The sequence below is a fragment of the Lactuca serriola genome, chromosome 1, assembly GCF_051521515.1.
Source record: "Lactuca serriola cultivar US96UC23 chromosome 1, Lser_US96UC23_V15, whole genome shotgun sequence".
NCBI classification, from domain to species: Eukaryota; Viridiplantae; Streptophyta; class Magnoliopsida; order Asterales; family Asteraceae; genus Lactuca; species Lactuca serriola.
Window position 1 is genome coordinate 69,371,451 of NC_136408.1, and position 21,207 is coordinate 69,392,657.

The window sequence follows — 21,207 nt, forward strand, 5'->3', positions numbered from 1 at the left end:
GGCTAGTCGACTCGATATTCGCCAAGCAAATTGGAAGGAATATTGAGGTGTATGTAGATGATATGGTGATTAAGAGTCCAAATGAAGAAAATATGCTGCAAGACATCGAAGAGACTTTCAAGACATTAGAGGTGGCCAAGATGAAACTAAACCCAGCCAAATGCACGTTTGTAGTGGAAGAGGGGCAATTCTTGGGCTACTATGTTACTAGACAAGCCGTCCAGCCCAGCCCGACTAAGGTCGACGAGTTCATCGAGACGCCAATCCCAAACTCTCTTAGAGATGCACAAGGTCTGAACGGGAAGCTCACAGCTCTAAGCAGGTTCATCTCGAAATCTGCCGACAAGGCTATGCCACTGTTCCACACCTTAAAGGGATGCATCGAGAAAAACAATTTCCAATGGACGAATGAAGCTGAGAAGGCGCTCCAGAGAATCAAGGAAGCACTGCACAAGCTGTCGACTCTAGCAACCCCCATCCCTGTAGAAACATTACAAGTGTATCTTTCAACATCAGGCGAAGCGATATCATCGGTATTGGCTGTGGAAAGGGAAGGGGAGCAGAGACCGGTATACTTTGTTAGCAGAGCGCTGCAGGGACTAGAACTCAACTATCCCACGCTGGAAAAATTGGTGCTGGCACTCATCTACGCTGCGAGACGATTAAGGCGATACTTCCAGGCACATCAAATCGAGGTACTCACAAGCTACCCCATTAAACAGATCTTGCTTAAGCCGGAGACGTCGGGTCGGCTGGCCAAGTGGGCAATTGAACTGGGAGAGCACGATATAAACTACCACCCAAGAACAAGTATCAAAGGGCAGGCGCTGGCTGATTTCTTACTAGAAATTCCTGACGGAGGGAACCCGGCGAAAGAAAAGGTGTGGGTAGTTGAAGAGGCCCCTACCGGCGATGGTTCATGGACCCTGTACACGGACGGAGCGTCCAACAGGGAAGGCTCAGGGGCGGGGCTGATCCTAAATAGCCCAGAAGGAGAAGAGGTAACCTACACCCTCCGTTTCGACTTCCATACATCGAACAACGAGGCGGAGTACGAGGCGCTGCTTGCAGGGTTGCGACTCGCCAAACAGATGGGTGCGAAAGCTGTAACAGCACTAACCGACTCAAGGTTAGCAGCGAACCAAGTCAATGGGAGTTTCGAGGTAAGAGACCAAAGAATGGGAAAGTATGTAAAGATGGTAAAGCAACTGGTAGGATCAGTCGGCCAATTTACAATCAAGCAGATACCCAGAAGTGAGAACAAGAGGGCAAACGCTTTGAGCAAGCTAGCGTCCACTTGTTTTGACCACCTGTCAAAGAAAGTTTTAGTGGAGGTGCTCCGGGAGAGAAGCATTGATGAACAACAGGTGAACATCTTGACCCCCGCTGGACCCACATGGATGACACCGTTCCGGGAATACCTCCAGAGAGGAGTGTTACCGGACGACCATGACGAGGCCAGAAAAATACGTATAAAGGCGCCCTCATACGTAATGGTGAATGGGGAATTGTACAAGAAGGGATTCACGTCTCCATGGCTAAAATGTGTAGATCAAGCCAGGGGGAGAGAGATATTGCAGGAAGCACACTCAGGGCAGGTAGGCGCACACGAAGGGGCGAGGGCTTTGACAGGAAAGGTGCTACGAATGGGGGTATACTGGCCGACGATACATCAAGACGCGGTAGAAGTAACCAAGAAATGTGGGGAGTGTCAGTCTTACGCCCCAGTCCAGGCGAAACCCCCGGCGCCGCTAAGCAACATATCCAGCCCATGGCCTTTCTACCAGTGGGGCATAGACATAGTGAGTCCATTCCCAAAAACACCAGGGAAGCTGAAGTATATGGTGGTAGTCGTGGATTACTTCACAAAGTGGATTGAAGCTGAGGCACTGGCATGCATATCTGGGAGGCACACGATAAAATTTATGTGGAAAAACATCATGACAAGATTTGGAACACCTAAGGTTCTCATCAGCGACAATGGTTTGCAATTCGCTGAGAACCCATTCAGAGAATGGTGCACTGCCAAAGGGATAAGCCAACGCTTCACATCGGTGGCACACCCTCAAGCGAACGGTCAAACGGAGGTGTCCAACCGAACCATTGTCAATGGGATCAAAAAGAGGTTGGGCAAAGCAAAAGGGAATTGGGCAGAGGAGATACCAATGGTGCTATGGTCATACAGGACTACACCACGGAAAAGCACAAGGGAAACCCCTTTCAGCTTGACATATGGGACTGAAGCCATGCTCCCCATGGAAGTGGCAATGAATACGCTAAGGGTGGCCAACCAAGATGAGGAAAGCAACACACAAGACCTGAGGATAAACTTAGATATCCTAGAGGAGAAACGTGAAGAGTCGGGAGTACGCCAAGCTGCGTACAAACATACAACAGAAAGGTATTACAACCAAAGGGTAAAGGAGAAGGCCTTCAAAGTGGGCGAGTATGTCTTGAGGAAAAATGAGGCCAGTCGGGCACAACCCCAGGGAAAGTTGGGCCCAACGTGGGAAGGCCCATACAGGGTCACAGAGGCAAACAGGAACGGGACATACGTATTAGAGACGATGGAAGGAAGGCCAATTCCAAGAACATGGAATGCTAGGAACCTAAAGAAATATTTTTTCTAAGGAAGGGGAAAGATGTAACCCTAGTTGGTTGATGTTCCATTGAGTATGTTGCACCCTAGAGTACTTAGAGTACATCTATCCATGCTAAGTGACATGAGAATTGATACTCAGTGTATTTCTATGTTTAAAGACATGAGTTTAGTACTCGACATATATAGGATTTCATGCATAAGTGACATGAGCTTAATACTTAGTGTATTTAAAAAACCTGCGGTTAAATAATAATGCAATTGCTGATCTCTCATACTTAGTGTAATAATCTCCAATGATTGAATGATGAGTGCTAAGTGCATTCAATGTGAACACTTAGTGTGTCAATGGTAACAAAAACAAGGCAAAATGTTTGGCACATCTTGAGCAATATGCAATAAACGAATAAGCCAAGCGCAAAACAAAAAAAGTAGATAGTAGATAATGCTTAGTGCATGTCAAACATATATATATATATATATATATATATATATATATATATATATATATATATATAAACATTGTTCTTAGCGGTTCAACCATTGCAAAGTAAAACACATAGACTAAACAAAACGAAGAAATATTATGGCTCCGAACCATCACCAACAGCCTTATCACCAACCACAGCCCCCTCCACAACATCATCCTCACCTACTTTCCCAGCCAACCCACCAGAAACTTCCCTATCATCCACCACTTCATCAACACCATCGCCTCTAACACCTGCTCGATCATCACCACTAGCACCACGATCTTTTCCATTCCCTCCCACATCAATGCATTCACAAGCACCATCTCACGACCTACAACATCCTCAGGAGTGCCCTCTGAACCAAAAGAACACAACTCTCGCAAACCATCAATACCCATCTCTCCCAGACCCATCAGACCTGCGTGATCCATGCTAACAAAGGACAAGAGAGCATCACTTACGCTAACCACAGGCCCGACAGATAGCGAACCATCACCCGCCTCCCCACTTTCACCACCACTTGAAGTTTTCTGGACAGATTCAACCCCAGCCATATATACAGCATGGTGGATAAGACTGATAGCATTGGTAAAGTCAGGATGCTCTATCATCTTATCAACGATACGCACAACACCGATTTGCAACAGCCAATCCAAGTCTCGACGAGCAGCACACACATCTGCTTGCAGCGACGACACAAGCTTGTCACGGTCAACGGCGTCACGCTCGAGACTTTCAACCTGGATCATTAAACCTTCATTCATTTGAGTGAGAGAATCAACCTTGGCCTCCAATGCAGCCCTAGCCTCATCAAGAACATTCTTCTCAGACGCCAGCAACTCACATTTCTTTTCAGTTAAGCGAAGATCGTCGCCAAGCTCACCCAGGCAGTGCTCCAGGCTTGCCACACGCGATCCACAGGTGGCATGAGCGGCCTCCATCTCGCCAAGGCTATGGATGCGCCGGGAACCTGCAACAAGATAGAACATCGGCTGCGTAGCAACATAGGCCATGTTGTGAGCAAGGGCAGGGCCACCCATCGCATCCATATCCCCCACTGCAGCTGGAGGGAAGGTATGGCGCGAGAACTCCAATGCATTGGCACGAACAGAAAGACGAGAATCGTTACGAAGATCCCAAGATGGCACAAAAACCGTCGACCCAGAAGCACCATCACCAGGGCCACCATCTTTGAAGACTGTAACTGGCCCGTGGGGACCGAAGCCTTTTGTGGGAGAAAGCTTGGAAGGGACAAACGGAACACTTGGAGAAGGGATTGAAGAAAAATCTGAAAAACCGGGCTATTCAGTCGCCCTATGAACTCCCTCAGATTGTTGCACGTCATCATCGGGAATCACAACCACGCCAACGGAGGTGGAGCTCACTGGCGTGGAAGTCATCGAGCTCAACAGACGAGAAAAGTTGAGCCTAGTATGCACCCTCTTGGGGGCAGGAGGAGCACCAGTCACCGGCTCACCCATCGCCTGCATAGCTTTCCATTTCGCCTGCATCCGCCGAATGTCAGCAATGATACCCTCTTTGTTGTCCTCACCGTCCTCCGGGGAAGGGGAAGGAGCACCGCCCGTTGGCATAACAGAGGAAATTGGGCGGGCAAGCAACGGATCTCCCTCAGACGCCGACGAGCCTGCTGGAGGGACAGGAGGAGTAGGGGTGTTAAGACGATCTGCCTGACGAGGAGGGGGAAGACGCTCGAACAGATCCACCTCACGAAACTCCAGTTTGCCTCGATAGCGTTTACGCAACACCTCATCCATGGATAAGGAAGACTCAACACCTAAAGAAAAGTAGAATGAAATGTAAGTCACATGGAGGCGGTTAAGAGAAACACCAAAAAAGTAAAGTAAAGAGAGTAACAGGACGAATGCGACACTTACCATTAATGACGGAGTAGAACACTGCCATCTTGCCACGTCGCCTCCAAGAGGGGCTCATCCCTAACCCGGACAGAAGCGCGTCGGAGTAATCTTCAGCGGTTACCTGCACACTTTTCAGGTAATCGGCGACTTTTTGATTGTGAGGGAAGAGCTTAGGGACAGTATCGGCGAAAGCATTGGCACGGTAACGACCAGTCCCAACCAGTTCCTGATTCACCCACAACCACTTTTCTTGCCAATTCTTGGGGGTGCGCCCATCAGGAACTAGGGCATGTCCCCCTCGCCGGGACGAAAAATTACACTTATCTCCGGTAAGGCAGAACCGGAAGAAGAACTTGAAGACGAAGTAGTCAGGAACATACCCATTGGCTCTACAGATCATCTCGAAGGCAACCACTTTATTGACAGCATTAGGGGTCAACATCTGAAGACTACAACCATCCTTCTGAAGAACCTCCTCTTGGAAGGAAATCGTATGCCAGCATCTAGGGTTTTTAAGAAAACCCTAATTTTTCCAGGGGGGGGAGAAGAGATGCTAGAGCCAGCAGAGGGAAATTCCACACCTTCTAAAGGAGACAAGCCATAAGTGGCCTCCAACTGTTGATACTCGACGGCAGAAGGGACAATTCCGGGAAGATTAGCCATGAAAGGAGAGAAAAGATGAATACGTAGGGAAAAGAGGGAAGAAATGGCGAGAATCGTTCTCTGTAAATCCCCTTTAAAGGAAGAGGAAGAGGCGGGACATTTAAATGTCTGACACGCTGACGTAACCGTTAGCAGTCACGTCACCATTAAGAGCGGAGTAACGACGGACACGCGTCCATCAGTTAAGTCCAGAACGCCGTAACTAGTGCTACAACGCTACGGCTACTAGACTGGGGGACTTGATGGTGTGCCTAGGGCAGCACAGCAGAACCGCGTCCAAGCCCTAGAATCGGGCACACCAGCCAGGCTCAGCGCCCGCTGGCGCCCCCGGGAGCGAAACGGACAGGCGGAAGGCTCGCGCCCGCCAAGTAACGCTCCTTGCTCCAAGACAAAAGATACGGTTAGGAGACAAAGGGCAGGATCAGAGCGTTACCGTCGGAGCCAATGAGAGCGCTCTAGCGGTTGAGGGCGCACGACCCTCCAATCAGCGCCTCTGACCTTGTCTCCTCCAAAAGTGATCCTGTCTGGTACGGACCAGGCAGGAGCGCTAGATATAAAATGATGTGCACACAAGACCAACGAGGTAAGCTCTCTAACCGATCTTGAGAGAACAAACACAAACCCTAAAGTCATCCTAACTTGACCGTCGGAGCATTCTCCCAGGAACCCCTCCCGGGAAGCGGCTAACGACCCTTGTTCTTTGTGATCTTGCAGTTATAATCAGGCAACCAAGAAGATCTCATCCCAGAGTCAGAAGCAAGGTCTCATCCGGGACAAGGTTCCATCACTTATTATAATAAAATCAGAGTAATCCTTTGATTAAAAGTGTTGCGGAATTTGTTCCCAAAACAAAATATCATAAAAATGATAAAAATATTGATAAAAGGGTGAAAATGGCAAAAATCCAAAGTTACTCGGGAAGGCTCGCAGCCTTGTATTTATAGGGGGAGGCTTCGGATCCGAGGGCTGAGAAGTAAACACGCGGCAACAGATGCGAAGGCCAAGCGGCTGCTGCGAGGCTCGGAGGTGGCTCGTGCGAGACTCGGACGTGTGGAGAGGCACGTGTCGGACAGCTATTGGACCGAAGCTCGGACTCAGAAGAACGCGACACACATCACTCCTCGGACGCACCACGACTCGGATGACGCAGCTGCTTCGAACACGCGGCCAGTAGCGAGGCGAGGGTGACATGGCCTATTCCGGACCATGTGAAATTTCTCGGATTTTGTGTCTCAAACTTCTAAAATCCATAACTTTCGCATACAGGCTCCGTTTTTGACGTTCTTTATATGCACGCGTAGGTGAAGTTATGCTCTATAACTTTCGTTTAGACTCCGTCGGCTAATTTTGACTTTATTTTGATTATTATTATTTTTAACAGACTGGGACAGGAAAATCCGTGAAAAATTCATAACTTCTTCATCCGACGTCCGTTTTTATCTGTCTTTTTACCGTTGTACTACTATTGACGAGACCTTCGATTCTCGTTTAGGTTGTGTCGGCTAAAAATCACTCGATCTAAAATTCGAGTTTTTAGCTGTCTGCTACTAAGTTGAAACTTAGAAAAATCATAACTTCCTCATATGAAGTCAAATTTGGGCGTTCTTTTTATACACGCTCTCGGTTTAACGAACACTACGAATTTTGTTTAGATTGCTACGGATAAAAATCACTTTATCATAAATTCATTTTTTACGCTTCCCGGTGTCGTGCTGGTTCCGTCGCGAAACTTCGACAAGTCATAATTTCTTCGTTATAACTCGGATTTCGGTATTCTTTATATCTCCGGAATCCTTGTTTCGGCCACTACAACTTTCTTAAAAGATATCGTATTTATTTGACATTTATTTTCAACGCTTATTTTTATTATTAATATATTAAATCATAATAATTAAGCAAATAAGCACATAATTCACATAATATTCACATAATTCCTCTTTATTACTTCAAAATGAGTTACAAAGGTTGACTTAGACTATTACACCATTATTAATGTTTTATCCCAGAAACACGGGCGTTACAATTCTCTCCCCCTTAGGATGATTCTGTCCCCGGAATCACACATCAACAAACAAATGCGAATAGTGACTCATCATGTCACTCTTCGTTTCCCAGGCGAGATTTGGCTCATTCGTATGTTTCCAACGCACAAGCATTAAATCGATCATCTTGCGTCGCAACTTTTTAGTCTTACGGTCAACGATTGCCTCTGGTTCTTCGATTAACCTCTTGCTTTCATCCAGTCTTAACTCAGAAATTGGAATTATGTCGGGAACATCTCCCGTGAACCTCCTCAAATAACACACATGGAAAGTGTTATGAATACCAACTAGTTCTTCTGGTAGTTCTAGCTTGTAAGCTTGGTTCCCAATCCTCTGAAGAACTTTAAACGGTCCAATAAACCTTGGAGTCAATTTTCCCCTTTTACCAAATCTTATAAGTCCTTTCCACGGTGAGACTTTAAGCAAAACCGAATCACCAACTTTGAATGTTATCGGTTTTCTTTTCTTGTCAGCATAGCTCTTTTAACGATCCTGAGCTACTAACATCCTTTCCCTAATCGCTTTCAACTTTTCAGCAGTCTGATGGACTATCTTAAGTCCCATAAACTGCTTTTCTCCAGCTTCAAGCCAACATGACGGCGTTCGACACTTCTGTCCATACAAAGCGTGATAAGGTGCCATCTTGATGCTCGAGTGGAACTATTATTGTAGGAAAATTCTACCAAAGGTAAATGTTCATCCCAGTTACCTTGGAATTCCAAGGTACATGCTCTCAGCATATCCTCCAGTGTTTGAATCGTTAGTTCGCTCTCACCATCGGTTTGCGGATGGTAAGCTGTACTTAGACACAATTTCGTACCCAATTCATCTTATAGACTTTTCCAAAATCTCGACGTGAAACGGCTATCACGATCTGATACAATAGTTAAAGGCACACCATGAAGTCTTTCTATCTCCTTCACGTAAGCATTAGCAAGTTTATCCATAGACCATTTCTCATTGGTTGCTATGAAGTGTGCACTTTTCGTAAATCGATCAACGAACACCCAAATCATATCGTGACTGTTCTTTGTTCTGGGTAGTTTAGTCACAAAATCCATGGTGATGTCTTCCCATTTACCCATGAGTACAGGTAAAGGTTCTAAACTCCCATATGGTTTCTGATGTTGTGCCTTAACTCTCGCACATATCACACACTCGGCCACATATTTTCAACATCGAGCTTCATCGTCGGCCACCAATAGTAGGGTTTCAGATCCATATACATTTTCATGCTACTTGGATGAATCGAGTACATGGTTTTGTGAGCTTCTTCCATCAGAAGATCTCTTATTCCTCCTGTCTTAGGTACCCAAATTCGATCTTGGAATACCTTCAGTCCTTGACATTTTATACCGAACACTAACGTTTTGCCCAAACGTTCTTCTTTTTGGTCATTTTTCTCTAAAAAGATAATGCCTCCATATCTTTAGGGCAGATACTACCGCTGCCAACTCCAAATCATGAGTGGGGTAGTTCTTTTCGTGCTCTTTCAGCTGTCTCGATGCATATGCTATCACCTTATCCCGCTGTGTCAGAACACAACCTAACCCAACTCCAGATGCATCACTATAAACTACGAAGTCTTCACCTCCTTCCAACAAAAAAAGAATTGGTGCTTCACATAATTTCTTCTTTAGCAACTCGAATGCTTCTTTATGCTTATCACTCCAAGTATAAGTAGCTCCTTTGTGGGTCAAATATGTCAATGGAGTAGCGATCGAAGAAAAGCCTTGGATAAACCTTCGGTAATATCCAGCTAATCCCAAAAAGCTTCGGATCTCCGTGGGACTTTTTGGTTGTTCCCACTTCATTACAACTTCAATCTTTGCTGGATCAACCATTATTCCATCTTGGTTGACCACATGACCCAAGAATTGGACTTCCTGAATCCAAAAATCACATTTGGAGAACTTAGCATGCATACAACTTCTCCTTTTTCAATACTTCTAACACTTCTCGCAAGTGTTTGCCATGCTCCTCCTAGCTTTTTGAGTAAATCAGAATGTCATCTATGAACACTATCACGGATTTATCAAGGAATGGTTTATAAACCCTATTCATCAGATCTAGGAATGCTGCTGGAGCAATGGTTAGTCCAAATGACATAACCAAAAACTCGTAGTGTCCATATCTTGTTTTGAATGCAGTCTTCTCAATATCTAGCTCTCTCACCTTTAGCTGATGATATTGTAACACCCAGAATTAGAAAGACCAAGAAAGGAAAGGAAAACCCTAAGTCAAAAGAGTTAACTCGTCGAGTCCAGGAAGGAACTCGACGAGTCGGAGCGGGATCTGGGTCCTAGATTAAGTAATCGACTCGGTGAGTCGGCGAGAGGACTCGGCAAGTCTGGTCTTAAGAGAAAACCCTAAATTCGGGACTTTGTGACCTATTTAAATGTCTCATTCTCTTCCTTAGGGTTCCTTTACAGCCCCTCTCACCCAGAACGCCAAACCCTAGCCACCATATCTGTTTTTGGAGCAAGATCTAGCCTTGGAGAAGTAATTTGCAAGCTTTGAAGAAGAAGAAGAAGGAGAAGGAGTTGGGAGGTCCCAGGGAGAAGCTTGTTGGTCCAGGATTAGCTTCTCAACCTCATCATTTCTGGTAATAAATCTCTCACCTTGGTTATGATATTTGTGGCTTTTATGCCATGTTTAAGAACCCATTCGATTTAGAAGCCCAGATCTGAAGTTGCTACTTCAGATCTAAGCTTATCTTGGCCTTGAGAAGCATAAAGTAACTGTCCTTGGGTTGATTGTAGAGCCTCTTTGTCTTAAACCCTAGTTTATAGTAATTTAAGCCTAGATCTCTTTATCTACACGTAAAGTTTGCCACTTTACGGAAGGAATAGGCCTTTGAAGAGTGGATCTACAGTTTGGAGTCCAAGCATGAATCAAATAGCCTCTGCATGAATGAAGGACTGAATAGACTCGGCGAGTCCTTCGAGTGGGCGAGTTGTATGGAGATGGGCAGGAACTCGACGAGTTGGATGAACAACTCGGCGAGTCTGTTGAAGATTGCTTAGGACTCGGCGAGTCCGTTCTTGGACTCGACGAGTCTGGTCGCAGAACCCCAAACCCTTCTAGTTAAGAGTCGGACCAATGAGTTGATTGGAGACTCAGTGAGTTGGACAGGACATAACTCGGAAATCTGTAGACTCGGCGAGTCGAGTCGCGAAGGAGAGGGTTTTTGAGCTTATGAACTCGGCGAGTCAGTAGGCTGACTCGGCGAGTAGGGTCAACCTGGAAGGTTGACTTTGACCAGGACTTTGACTTTGACCAGAGTTGACTTAGTTTGACTGTTGAAGGGCAGTTTGGGACTAAGTGTTATATTTGGTATTAGTAGATCGGGGAGTCATTGGAGTAGTAGTGCGGGAGTTGTCAGATAGCAGTCAGCAGGGTATCATCAAGAACTCCAGCAGTGCAGGTGAGTTTCCTTCCAGTAGGAACGGGTACTCTAAGGCACAAATTCCGGCCCGTTTAGTTAGCAGTAGTTTCCGGACTTCGGTCCGATGCAGTAGTTAGTATGTTTGATGCCTTCGTGGCTCAGACAGGATTTATGTGTTATGTGTTCATGCTAGTTGATATGTTATGCTATGCTATGTTCAGTTAGATCCGAACTTCGGCCCGATGCATTCATATCCGGACTTCGGTCCGATGCAGGGGACAAGGTCCCAGTTAGATTCGGGCTTCGGTCCGATGCAGGGGGCAAGGCCCCGGTTAGTCCGGACTTCGGTCCGATGCAGGGGACAAGGTCCCAGTTAGATCCGGGCTTCGGTCCGATACAGGGGGCAAGGCGCCAATTAGTTCGGACTTCGGTCCGATTTAGGGGACAAAGTCCCAGTCAGTTTCCGGACTTCGGTCCGATGCAGGGGTCAAGGCCCCAGTTAGTCCGGACCTCGGTCCGATGCAGTGGGCAAGGCCCAGTATGTGCTTATATGTTTGTATGGTATGTGGTAGTTTGGAGGAGCTCACTAAGCTTCGTGCTTACGGTTTCAGTTTTTTGTTTCAGGTACTCAGTTTTCAAAAGAGGAGCTCGGAGAGGTTGCAGTACACACACCATAGCCAGTTAGCCTGGGATGTTTTACTCTGATAATAAGTTATGTTTAAAATTAATACTATGAAATTATGTTATGACTTATGATATGGTTTTAGTAATGTTTTAAAAGAAATTTTTAGTCGTGAAAATTGGGCCGTTATAGATATCCTGACCTAAGATCGATCTTCGAGAAATAACTCAAACCTTGCAACTGATCAAACGGATCATCAATCCTTGGCAACGGGTACTTGTTCTTTATTGTTGTCTTGTTCAGCTCTCTGTAATCAATGCACATTCTCATACTCCCATCTTTCTTCTTTACGAATAACACCGGAGCTCCCTAGGGCGATGAACTAGGTCTAATGAAACCATTGTCCAATAACTCCTGAAGTTGTGTCATAAGCTCCTTCATCTCCGTTGGTGCTAATCGGTATGGTGCTTTTGCTATTGGTGTTGTTCCTGGTAACAAGTCTATTCTAAACTCTACTTGTCTATCAGGGGGTAATCTGGGAAGATCTTCGGGAAAGACTTCCGGAAAGTCACACACCACTGGTATCTCCTGCACTTACTTCTTTTCCTTCTTAGCATCGATCACAAATGCTAGATATGATGTACATCCCTTCACCAAACACTTTCTGGCTTTCATTATGGAGACGATTCCAGAACTCACTCTGCGTTTGTCCCTATACACCATAAATGAATCTTTTCCGGGTGGGTTCACCCTTACTATCTTCTTCGTGCAAAGAATATCAGCATCGTTGTAGCACCTGGTTCCTGGTATGTAAATCTCACTTGAGTATTATCTGTTTTTTATCCTTGGACTCGGCGAGTCATAGGTCCGACTCGCCGAGTAGGGACGGGACCCGGGACATGTTTAAGTTGGCGACTCGGCGAGTCCAAATCCTGTACTCGGCGAGACACCGCTGTTGGATGAAACCCTAAGTTTCAGGAGTTTGCACCCTATTTAAACCTCATGTCCGCCCCAAACCAGCCCCCATTCACCTCAGAGCTCCCAACCCTCGTTCCAAAGCTTATTTCCTTGAGAGTTTGAAGCATTCTTGTGTATTCTTGAAGGATTTGAGAAGGAAGTGGAGTAGATCAAGAGGAAGGGAAGGAAGCCAAGCATCTTAGTGTCCTCTCAGTGATTTCTTTGAGGTATAACCCGTTTTCCCTCTGTTTTTATGCTTATTGCTCCATTAAGTCTTTCTTGAGCCCTTCCCCAAGCTTGTATGTGCAATATAAGTCGTAATAAGTTGTTTGGCCTTTAGATCTAGGCAAGATTGAGCTCCAGGAGCTCAGATCCGTTACCTTTATGGATCCATGTTGCTTGTTCACCCTATCTACCCTTTTGAGGCATTTTGAGCCCTAAATCTCTCATTGGTGAGTATCTACACGTAAAGTTGGAAACTTTACGTGTCATTCATGTTCTAGGAACCCAAATCTGTGAATGGCATAGACTGGAATCGAGCAAAATTGCGTATATAGTGATTGCATGGCGACGACTCGGCGAGTCGTTCATACGACTCGGCGAGTCTGCTCGCGAGTCTCCGAGTTGTCCCCTTTTCGTTGTGTCGAGTGCGAGTAGTGAGTCACGGGGTGTGACTCAGTGAGTTAGAAGCCAAACTCATCCATGGAGGAACTCGGCGAGTCCATGCCCTGACCCGGTGAGTTCAAGGCAATCTCCTTAGATCAAGAACAGACTCGGCGAGTTGTTCATACAACTCGGCGAGTCACAGCATAAAGTGTTCTTCGGATGAAGATGAACTCGGCGAGTTGTTCATACAACTCGGCGAGTAGGATGAAGGACTTGAACCTCAGTTTAGAAGAAGAACTCGTCGAGTCAACGCCTAACTCGACGAGTAGGGACGGGATCCAGGACGATCGATTGGATAGGGACTCGGCGAGTTGGAGAGCCAACTCAGCGAGTCGGGTCAACTGAAAGTTGACTCTGACTTTGACTTATGACATGATCAGGGGTAAAATGGTCATTTTACCCAAAGGTCAGTTAGCAGTGATTGATTGAGTATGTTGTGGGAGTTGCAGCCAGAGGATTTCCGGAGCAGCAGCAGCAGCAGTAGACAGTCAGTTCCCGATCCGATCAGCAGCTACTTCGAGGTGAGTTACCTTCCAGTAGCGGTGGGTCTACGGCCACAATGCCGGCCCACCAGTAGGGTTCGTATGATAGATGATTGTCTTTGTGATATCATCCAGGATTGCTACTACCTGATATGTTATGTGCTAGCATGATATGTTGTATGTGAAAGTAGTAGAGTTCGGTTGTTAGGATCGAAGGGTAGTCAGACACCCCAGATACGTCTGACAGTATGTGATGATGTGTTGCATGCCGGCTTGTTATGTTTATGCGATAGAGGTAGTAGGAGGGGACCAGTCCCCAGGTTCGGTTGTTAGGACCGAAGGGTAGTCAGCACCCCAGAATGGCTCGACATGGGTAGGTCAGCGCCCCAGAATGGCTTGACACGGGTAGGGCGGCACCCCAGAATGGCTACACAGGTTGCCGGCACCCCAGAATGGCCGTACCGGGTAGACAGGCACCCCAGAATAGCCTGGCAGTATGTATGTTATGTGTTTGTATGGTATGTGGTACGATGGGGGAACTCACTAAGCTTTGTGCTTACGTTTTTCAGTTTTGGTTTCAGGTACCTCCTCAGCTAGGGGAAAGGAGCCGGCGCGGTAGTAGCATGTCACACACACACTCTCTTGTTTCCGCAGTTATGAGCTTATTCTGGGATTGATACTCTGATGTTTTGATTGTTTACATGTTGTGGATTTCAAATTAGGTTTTCGATGTGAAATGGTTTAACTAAACAATGTTTTAATTGTTAATGTTTTCTATGTAATGTTTTATCAATGAAATTTTTGGACGTGAAATTTTGGGTCGTTACAATCATTGGCGCTAAGCCAATCCATTCCCAAAACGATGTCAAAACCGTTCAACTCTATGGGTAATAGCTCCTACTGGAATTTGTTTCTGTTTAAGTCGATGACGATGTTCCTAATACGATCACTAAAAGGTACGAACTTGCCACTAACAACCTCGACTATTAAAGCATTATCTAGTCTATCGATAGGCAAAGCTAGTTTTCTACCAAATTCATGCGAAATAAAGGAGTAGTTGGCTCCAGAATCAAACAGAATTTGGGCAGGCAATTTGTTTACGAGAAAGGTACCTGAAACGACATCCACTTCCTCCTTTGTAGCTTCAAGTGTCATTTGGAAGGCTCTGGATTTTGGCTTTGGTGGGAGATTGGGCCTTGCTTCCCTTTTCTTCTTTGGGCAGTCCATCGAGATGTGCCCCTCCTCACCACACCCATAACAGACTTTCTTATTGAGGGTGCATTCATTGGCATAGTTCCCATCCTTTCCACATTTAAAACATGTGACCTCTTCGCCACATTTCCCATGGTGCTTCTTCTTACATTTGTCGCACCATTCGGATTCTCCTCCTCCTCCTCTCGAACCAGACTTCGAGAATTTACTTTTCTTGTTGGACCTCGAAGATCCTTCGAACTTCCTTTTCTCACCGACATCTATCCTCTCCAGACCATTCTCCCTGATTTGTGCAAACTTATTGACCTTAGAGAGTTCAGTTGGAACTAAGTATGGAATAAGCTTCATCTTTTTTGTGAAACTAGCAGCATATTCAGTAACGCTCATTTTTCCTTTCTTCAAATTATGAAACTCGTTATTGATTTCTAGAAGATCCTGCTCAGAGCAATATTGCAATTTCAATTGTACCATAAAGTCTTCCCAGACATCTTGCTAGCTTCTCCCTTGGGCATCGAATCAGCTAGTAACTTCCACCAGATCAACACACCAGATTTTAACAGAGGAATTGCAAGTGCGGTCTTCTGTTTGTTGTTGCACTCACAACTTTCAAACATTGTCTCCATTTTGGAGATCCAATTTATAACTTCCACCGGTGTCGGACTTCCGGATAGACACGGTGGTTTGGATGCCATGAAATCTTTGTATTTGCATCCACGTCCATCACCTCCTCCATCCTAGTTGTTTCGTCTAACTATCGGTGGGTTGGCTTGACCAACAGTCCCACTGTAGTTCCCTCCTTCTGATTGCTCTTTATTCAATTCGGGTTGTTCAACAGGTATCATAGTTTCTTCCTTATTCTGATGTAGTAATCGCCTTGTCTCCTCCATTTGGCGATCCAACATCATCTGCATCATTGCTTGTACCCCAGCCATCGTCATTGGCTCAGGCGCAGCTCCTACAACTGGTACTTGCTCAAGTACTGAGGGTTGATTCATATTCCCATTTGCATTCCCAGCTCCACTGCGGGTTCTTTCGATTCTTGATCTATACACCAAATAAGGTGAATTTAGATCTTTATTCACTATAGACTCCGAAATGTTTACATGTTAGTTCTAATATCGTATTCATACAGGGGGATGGAGTACACCAGTGAACATCAAATCTACAACACCTACAAGTTGTGAGCCTGCTAGTGTTCCACATGAATGTCTAGAAAAGTATGTGGTCGTCATCCATATTCCGCTAGATGACTGGAATAACAATGTAACAGCTCAAATTTTCAAATAAATTTTTCATTTAAAACAAAGCATCATTATTCGACAAAAGGGTTTATTCCAAGTTTATTTCAAAACTATAAATAATAAATCTTCAGGATCTTCAACAGTGGCAGTGTGTACGTGTCACGCCGGAGCCTTCCCACGGTCATCACTAGTACCTGAAAAAAACATAAACACAACTAGTAAGCATAAATGCTTAGTGAGTTCCCCAGTATACGACTTACCCACATACGCCTTCCGGCCCGGACCTTTCAGTCCACATAACATCGCCTTCCGGCCCGTAATATAATCGCCTTCCGGCCCATAACGTATAGCCTTCCGGCCCGTATTAGATTGCCTTCCGGCCCATAGTATTTTGCCTTCCGGCCCATAATAGTATAAAACATAACACATGTAACATAACGCACATAACACATAAGTCACACATCATACCGTTCTTTCTGTCACATAAGGTCTCGCCTTCCGGCCCGTATAAGCATACATCACATATAAGCATACATCACACATAAAGCATCTACCTCTCTAGACATAGCATAAATATAACACATACGACCTTCCGGTCTCACAGTCAAACCCTTCCGGGTAAAGTATAGTGAGAAGACTCACCTCGTAGTATGCAAGCTATAAACCCTTCGAGCTACTCGCACTCGATCCGCTAATCCGCAGGTTCCCTATAATACCACATACCTTTATTAAGGATCTTATCAAACAAGACAACTAACCCTACTAAGTTACATACAGGTCAACGGTCAATCTTGACCAGACTCGTCGAGTGCAAAGGGCAACTCGGCGAGTATAGACACCCTGACTCCACTCGCCGAGTCTGAAGAACGACTCGGCGAGTCCTAGTAGATCTTCAAGCTACTCGCCGAGTCTGAAGAACAACTCGACGAGTTCCAATAGGTCTTCAAGCTACTCGCCGAGTCTGATCATTGGACTCGGCGAGTCCTCGCCATGCAGTCAATCCGCTGCCTCCTGTATTTCGCATGATTTCGAAATATATAGATATGGGGCTTCCTGGACTTTCACATATACTAATACAAGGGTTTTTAAACACTTATAACAACACTACAATCTAACAATCCCTTAAATGGGTTTCCTAAACCCTAAATTCGCATACAACATAAAAGCTACAGATTTTGATCCGAAGATTACCTGGAAACGTGTTCCCTGTGTCCCCAAACCTCCAGTACTCGATTCCTTTGATCACCACCTTGCCCTTCCTTGTCTAACAATCTCTTCAAGCTTCTTCTAGCCCTCACTATTGCTCCAGATGCCCACAAACTCCCAATGTATCTTCAATCGGCCAAAAGACGCGACATGACGGCCATAACATCATTATATACGATTCAGAAATGAAACGGCTAGGGTTCAGCTGAACCAGCGTCTACTCGCCGAGTCCCTATTTGGACTCGTCGAGTCCAGTCGCGTATTTGCGACTGCGACCAAGACCATGGCCCTACTCGGCGAGTCATGCACCAACTCGCCGAGTCCCCTCCTAAATGTGCCCCAAAAATAATTTAGAGAAATACCTGAAATTCCGGGCTGTTACAAACAACATCGAGGTCTCTCATCATTTTAACACACATCAACTATTTCATATACCCATGTTTTACCCAACATATTTGCAGATAAAAATATATATATACAATTTAAAACTTGTATAAAACATTCATTCAACATCCATCTCAAATAAACAAAAAATATATATACACACAGCACGTATTTTATAGAAAATACTTCATATTTATGTGCAAGATGAAAGTGACTATACACACACTTGCTTTAATGATAATCGGGCAGCACTTCGTTTCTTAAAATGATCGTTCCTGATAAAACCGGGGGCTTTAATGAAAACCAGGCTCTGCGAGGTTGGAGCTTCAAAACCGAAAAGATAAATTTTTTTTCCGGGTCTTCGGGCACTTCGGGGCGTGTTTCGGGTGATGGAAATGATATCGGGGCTTCGGGGGAAGTCAAAAAGATAAAAATATTGATAAAAGGGTGAAAATGGCAAAAATCCAAAGTTACTCGGGAAGGCTCGCATCCTTCTATTTATAGGGGGAGGCTTCGGATCCGAGGGCTGAGAAGCGAACACACGGCAGCAGATGCGAAGGCCACGCGGCTGCTGCGAGGCTCGGAGGTGGCTCGTGCGAGACTCGGACATGCGGAGGGGCATGCGTCGGACATCTATTGGACTGAAGCTCAGACTCAGAAGAAAGCGACACGCATCTCTCCTCGGACGCGCCACGACTCGGATGACGCAACTGCTTCGAACACGCGGCCAGTAGCGAGGCGAGGGTGACGTGGCATATTCCGGACCATGCGAAATTTCTCGGATTTTGTGTCTCAAACTTCTAAAATCCATAACTTTCGCATACGGGCTCCATTTTTGACGTTCTTTATATGCATGCGTAGGTGAAATTATGCTCTACAACTTTCGTTTCGACTCGATTGGCTAATTTTGACTTTATTTTTAATATTATTATTTTTAACACACCGAGACAGGAAAATCCGTTAAAAATTCATAACTTCTTCATCCGACGTCCATTTTCATCTGTCTTTTTACCATTGTACTACTATTGACGAGACCTTTGATTTTCGTTTAGGTTGTGTCAGCTAAAAATCACTCAATCTAAAATTCGAGTTTTTAGCTGTTTACTACTAAGCTGAAACTTAGAAAAATCATAACTTCCTCATATGAAGTCAAATTTGGGTGTTCTTTTTATACACGCTCTCGGTTTAATGAACATTACGACTTTCGTTTAGATTGCTAAGGCTAAAATCACTTTATCGTAAATTCACTTTTTATGCTTCCCGGTGTCGTGTCGGTTCCGTCGCGAAACTTCGATAGGTCATAACTTCTTCGTTATAACTCGGATTTCGGTATTCTTTATATCTCCCGAATCCTTGTTTCGGCCACTACAACTTTCTTAAAGGATATCGTCTTTATTTAATATTTATTTTCAACGCTTATTTTTATTATTAATTAATTAAATCATAATAATTAAGCAAATAAGCACATAATTCACATAATATTCACATAATTCCTCTTTATTACTTCAAAATGAGTTACAAAGGTTGACATAAACTATTACACCATTATTAATGTTTTCGCCCAAAACAATAGAGTATCTCTAAAATGGCATGATCCCTGAAAAGGAGAAAAGCAAAAGAGCATTCAAAACAAACAAGAATCTCAAGGTTCGTTCTAATCCAAGGTAAGTTGTATAAAAAATTTGTGGTGGGACCATACCTCAGGTGTTTAGAAGATCATAAAGCTGTAGAGGTCCTGAAGGACATCCACTAAGGGGATTGCGGCAACCACACTAGGGGTAGATCCTTATGTTCCAAAGCATTAAGAACATGATACTACTGGCCAATAATGAAGAAAGACTCGTTCCTCTATGCACAAAAATGCGATGCTTGTCAAAGAAATAGCAACATCCTGCACCAACCTGCAAAACCTCTACATCATATCATTTCCCCTTGGCCATTCATGAAATGGGGAATTGATATAGTAGGAAAATTGTCAGTGGCCCCTGGAGGAAAAGTCTTCATGCTAGTGATGACAGACAATTTCTCAAAGTGGATAGAAGCTGAAGCCTACGTATAAATAAGAGACAAAGATGTAGTATTCTTCATCAAATGTAACATCTTGACCAAATTCGGGATCTCTGCTGAAAAATCATATGCGACAATGGATTCCAATTCATAAGCAAAAGTACAAGGGATTTTTGCACAAGTTGGAGAATCAAGATGGTGATGTCTACTCTTGTCCAACCTCAAGCCAATGGCCAAACAGAGTCCAGTAACAAAATTATAGTAATCAACTTAAAGAAAGGTTGAATGAGAAGAAACGAAGATGGGAATAAGAGCTTCCTTTCGTATTATGGGCAGATAAAAACACTTCCAAGATAGATATGGGTCAAACTCCTTACTCATTGGTGTTTGGAACGGAAGCAATGATCCCCACAACAAGATATCTACTCCAAAACCAAGAGAACAACAACATGATCTTGGCCCAAGATCTCGACACCATAGATGAACTTAGGGATCTCGCCAAGATCTATATTGATGCTCATCAACAAAGGATCACCAGAGCATACAATAAAAACATAAGGATCAGGAGATTCCGAGTAGGAGACTTGGTACTAAGAAAAACTTTCCAAAATACCAAGGATCCTAGTGCAGGTACACTGGCTCCCAAATGGGAAAGGCCATACCTTATAGACGCTGAAGGAGGTAAAGAAGCTTATTGGCTGGCCACCTTAGATGGAGATGTCTTACCAAGATCCTGGAATGCGATACATCTCAAAGCTTATTTTATGTAGGTAAGATTAGTCATTTCTTGATAGACTCAAGGTACACATGTTATTTATCCTTTATCCATCACTTTTCATTATTCATTTTCTTCAAATATCATTACTGGATTAAGCATCGGAGGGGCGTTAGCCATGCTAATGCCCGCCCCTAGCTAACGTTTGTTGTATGCAGAGAATTAGGATCTTACCACTCAAGGATCCTGATCTGTGAGGATCCTGACATTTAAGGATCCTGACATTCAAGTATCTAGATGCTTAAGGATCCTAATTTCCAAGTATCCTAACACGTAAGGTTCGCGACTTCCAAGAATCTTGAACATGTGAACTTTCTATGATCTTGATGTCCAAGGGACCACTAAGAACCCCTTAACTAAAAGACATCCGGTATTTCACAATACGAATCTCCTAAGAACAGAGTCTGATCATCTCTCATACGAATAAGGGTACTTAATCACCTCTAAGGTTTAAATAGTTAATTACCACTTTCACACGAGTTAAGGTTTATACACCTCGCTTGGACGCACGATGTCTAACTATGGGATGTGAATAAGGGGATCATTTCACGCTTCAGTGACTTAGCAACCCTCTTATTTCTGAACATGGGTTAAGATCCTAAAGTTTGATCCC